The sequence below is a fragment of the Megascapheus bottae genome, chromosome 1 (genome assembly GCF_031878675.1).
Source record: "Megascapheus bottae isolate mThoBot1 chromosome 1, mThoBot2.hap1, whole genome shotgun sequence".
Classification (NCBI taxonomy): Eukaryota; Metazoa; Chordata; class Mammalia; order Rodentia; family Geomyidae; genus Megascapheus; species Megascapheus bottae.
In genome coordinates, this window is record NC_143509.1 from 11,871,685 (window position 1) to 11,876,715 (window position 5,031).

General features: G+C 41.3%; 1 pseudogene; it reads left to right on the forward strand.

The window, feature by feature from the left end:
- Window positions 1-3,385: 3,385 nt before the first annotated feature.
- LOC150068402 (olfactory receptor 7E178-like) lies at window positions 3,386-4,224 on the forward strand (annotated as a pseudogene).
- Window positions 4,225-5,031: the final 807 nt, after the last annotated feature.

Below are 5,031 nucleotides of genomic sequence, written 5' to 3' on the forward strand. Positions count from 1 at the left end.
GTGAGGAAGATAGAGAAATTGATGTCTAGAGATGAAAATGTTAACCACAGTTCATAGCTATGTTCTCAAGACAAGGAAACACCAATGCACCAACTGAAATATGATAGATTTAGGATAGAGTTTAAATGGTGTCATTCATTAGAAAGTCCAAAATACCAACAAAATGAATATCAGAGAATAGGTGACTGGAAATGTAGAGGATGGTAGAATGAAGGGAGAAGGGGGGAAATGTTATTAAAATTTCCATACATACCCTACAAAATTAAGACAATGAGGGAAGGGACTTGGGTAAAATGAAGTAGAATGAAAGTGGCGATATGGATCAAGATGCATTGTGTTCATCAACTGCTCTATTGAGTGACAACTCCTTTGTACAACTACATTAATGTAATTCAAATGTATTTTTTTAAAAATAGAATATTGAAGATATCATTGTTGTTGGAAGAGTTGGGGAAATAGAAAGGGTGTAAACAACCAAAATGCATACTTCTCACAAACTTACATGTTGAATTATAATCTGTTGGTTCAACAAATTAATAATAATCATGATTATAAAGTAACCAGTACACACTACTTAAAAATGCTTTCTTTTTTTATTGTCATTCTGGGGGCTTGAACTCAGGGCCTGGGCATTGTTCTTGGATACATTTTTCTCAAGGCTAGTACTCTGCCACTTGAGTCACAGCACCACTTCTGGCTTTTCTGTATGCATGATTCCAGGGAATCGGACTCAGGGCTTCGTGAGTTCTAGGCCACAAGTCATGGAAATTTTTTTATGGTTCTGTCATCCCTGTGTTTGAAATGTCCAGAGACTTGGCATGTTAATACACACAGTTTGGTTAATGTGAGCTGTGGGTATTAATCCTCCAAGGCCATATAGAAATCAAGGATGAGCCTTCTCTCTCTTATCTCCAGGACACTGCTCCTATATCTGTCTCCTCATCACCAACATCTCTGCTCCTTCGGTGTCTTCATCTCTTTCCTGAGGACAGAGGCTGGACTTGTATTGGGCACCGGATCTGGGGTCCTCAAATGTTCACTTGAGTCATAGCAGAAGAGAGAAGCAGCTCAAGCAATTGAGTGGGGTGGGATGGGTGGTGAAGGACATTCAAGAATGTCTTCTCTGCAGTATGAGTACAGGTAGGATGGTTTGGGCATCACAGGGGGTGAAGATGCCCTTGTAAAACCCTGCACACAAGGAGACTGGAAAGTGTATGTCCTCAGTGAATTTGCAGGTAGGGGTTGAAGGTTAGGGGTACCAGTATATGTAATGGAGAATTGTTTACCTACTCTGCTTTCATTCTCATTTGTGGATCACCAAATGTAGCAGCATATAAATCGTTCAAACCAGTTTCCTAAGTTCTCCTAGAGGCTGATTGAAAGGAGGAGGGGGAGGAAGCACAGGAGAAGAGGAGGAAGAGGAAGATAAGAAGGTAAAGGAGGAGGAAGAAGAGGAGGAGGAGGAGAAGGAGAATAAGGAGGAAGATTGTGATGATGGTAAAAATGACAAGATGATATCACATCAATGAAATTATTGGCAGAATGCCCTGTGTCCTTTTCAGAGCTCTCGGTTTTAGGTCATTCTTTCTCATTTCATATCCTTCACCTTCCATAGTGTGTGTGCATATGTGTGTGTGTGAGTTCACACACACACACACACACACACACACACACACACACACACACACACACACACACGTAGGTTCTGTGGCTTGAACTCAGGCCATGTGTGCTGTCCCTGACGTTTTTGCTCAAAGATACAGCTCCACTTCCTGCTTTTATTCCTTCCTTTTTAACTGTAGTTAATAGAAAGATTACCATCATATTTGACAGATAGAAAGTGCATTATTTCACAAAAATGATACCACTTCTCATGTTTTTGTGCCCATTTCCTTCTCCCCACCCCCTCCCTCTACCTTGTTTTCTGTCCTTCCCTATCAATTTCACATAAACAAATAAATGTATATAAATATAACAGATAAGGTGAGATGCTATAACAATATGAGAATAACCAAACAAAAACAAAAGAGATGAGAAATAACCTAGGACACTATGGACAACAATCACTCATTATATGGCTCTTATTTCCATATCCTGGAGGTCCTTTCATATAGCCTCCAGGTCCTAACTTCCTGAATTTGCTAGTTAATTCAAAACAAGAGTTTCCCAGAATTCCCTTCACCAGTCTGGCTTCCACCTGTGAATCTCAGACCTCAGCCTCTGGAATAGCTAGGATTAGAAGTGTGAGCCACCTCAAACACTGCATATTTTAAGGAGCAGACTGTTTCAACTTCCTCCTATTCATGTGGTTAAACTACAGATTAATTAATGAGAGGAATTGTTCCATCAGAATCCTTTCCTGCCACACTTTACTCAATTTGTGTGTGCATTGATACACATGACTCTATATGTACTCATACATCTTGATACTTGAAATCTAATTTCCATGATTTAGAGAAAGATAAATGTCCCTTGCTTCTCTGAACCTGACTTATTTTGCTCAATATCACATTTCCAGGCCTACACATTTCCCTACAAATGCCATAATACCAGAGGTGTCAAGTGCAGAGGAACCAGAAGTAGATTCACGCCTGCCTGATATTAGAATACAGATGAATGAGGAGTGACTGTTCATGGAAATAGATTCTTTTCCAGTGTGATAAAAATATTCGCTGCACTATTAGATGGGAAACTGCTTTGTCCTGCTAACTCAAAATTGCTCTCTTGGCTTGGTGTACCACTGGCCTTATCCCCAGGGGATCTTCCTGAAATCCTCCAGACCAGTTTACAACCCAGAATCTCAATCTACACATGAAAGTCCACTCTCCCACCCTTTCAGTGTATGGGCTTCCAAGAGCCTAGGGCAGGGCACTGGCTCCAAAAATAGGCTCCTAGAAAGAGAAATGCATCATAAATTTGTAAAATTCTTGGATCCCTCCTACTGCCCAGGATCCTGCTCCCAACCACACTACACAAGGTGTGCTGTACTGTCAGGTGATCTTGCACTAGCCAGCCTTTATTTTCTTGGCTTTCCAACACAGCTGTGTGGCACTGGGGCACACATGTAGACAAAAGCCTGAGGAAAAGGCATCCCAGAATGAGAAGATTCTAGAAGTAAAGGAAAGTCATAATTCACAAACACTCACTAGTATACTGTACTGCATAGGTAGTGCATGATTCAAGCTTATAAATATTTGAGTTTCAAATATTTAAGGCTGACAATTCCTGGATATGTGTTTAGTTTTCTATCAAGATGCTTTTGGTTTTGAGCAGTTGTCCAGGTCATGAAGAAGCACCAAATCTGACCTATGTTACGGATTTTCTTCTCCTGAAAATCTCAGAGGATCCAAAATTACAACCCATGGTCTTTGGGCTCTTCCTGTCCATGTACCTGATCACTGTGCTGGGAAATCTGCTCATCATCCTGGCCATTATCTCTGACCCCCACTTCCACACCCCCATGTATTTCTTCCTCTCCATCCTCTCCTTGGATGACATCTGCTTCATCTCCACCACTGTTCCCAAGATGCTGGTGAACCTGCAGAGTCACAGCAGAGCCAGATCTTGTGCAGGCTGCCTCACACAGATGTGTCTCTTCCTCAATTTTGGTTGTATGGACGCTATGCTTCTCACCATGATGGCCTATGACCGCTTTCTGGCCATCTGTCACCCCCTGAATTACCCTCTGCTCATGAACCCTCATCTCTGTGTCTCCTTGGTTGTGCTGTCATTTGTTGCCAGCTTCTTGGCTGATTGCACGTGTGGATGGCATTATGGATGACTGATTTCAAGGAATTGGAAATACCAAATTTCTTCTGTGACCCTTCTCAAATCCTGGATCTTTCCTGTAAAGACACACTCACAAATGCTATCTTCAAATATGTTGTTGCTACCATATATGGATTTCCTCCAAACTTTGGAATCCTTTTCTCTTACTATAAAATTGTTTCTTCAGTGCTGATAATTCCATCATCAGGAGGGATATACAAAGCCTTCTCCACCTGTGGTTCACACCTGTCAGTGGTGTGTTTATTCTTTGGGACAGCATTGGGAGTTTATTTTGCATCAGCTTTGTCACATTCTCTCAGCGGCAGTACTGTCTCCTCAGTGATGTACACAGTGATCACTCCTTTCCTGAACCCCTTCATCTACAGCCTAAGAAATCGGGACCTCAAAGGAGCCCTGAGCAGGTTTTACAAACCAGGAACTGACATCAGGAGGTAGGAAATCCATCTTTAGTATGGTTTTACAGAGGAAAAAAAATTAACCCGAATTCCTGTAAATCCTACCTGTCTGTACACATTCTTTGTATCTGTCTCATTTCATTGGTATAATTGATGACACAGGAGTACTAGAGAAAATTGCTGGCTAAGTCATGGATAATTATAAGGGAAGGATCCATTTGTATTTCATACATAAAATTTTACTTTGTAAAGATAACACATAGCTAGAGATGATAACCCCACAAACTGAATTTTACAATGGTTGAGATGTGAAGTTTCTATCATGGATATTTTACCTCAATAAAAGTGTAGAAAAACAGATCATTTTGATTTTGGTAGCACTGGTGTTTGAACTCTGGACTTTCTCATTTCTTGGGAAATGATGTAAGCCAGATCTTTTGTTTTTAGTTATTTTATAGATAGTCTCCAGTGCTTTTCTTTCTTTTGTGGGTCAAGGGGTGTGAACTCAGCCTGAGTGCTATCCCTGAGCTTTTCAAATCTCTGAGCTTTTCAAAGTCTCAAGTCCTTTTGTGCACAGGCTGCGTTTTGACATTGATCCACAGATCTCAGCCCCTCGAGTAGCTAGGATTACTGGGTAGAGCCTCCCCACTGGCTAGGATCTAGTGCTTGTAAAAGAACAGGTCTGGCCAAATGCCCAGATCTCAGGGGTGAGCCCCTACCTGCTGACTAATGAATGTAAGGTGGTGCTTTTTTCTGTGGATTGTTTGTTTGTTTGTTTGTTTGTTTGAACCAGTGTTGGTACATGAACTCAGGGTCTAGACACTGTCCCTGAGCTTTTTTGCTTAGG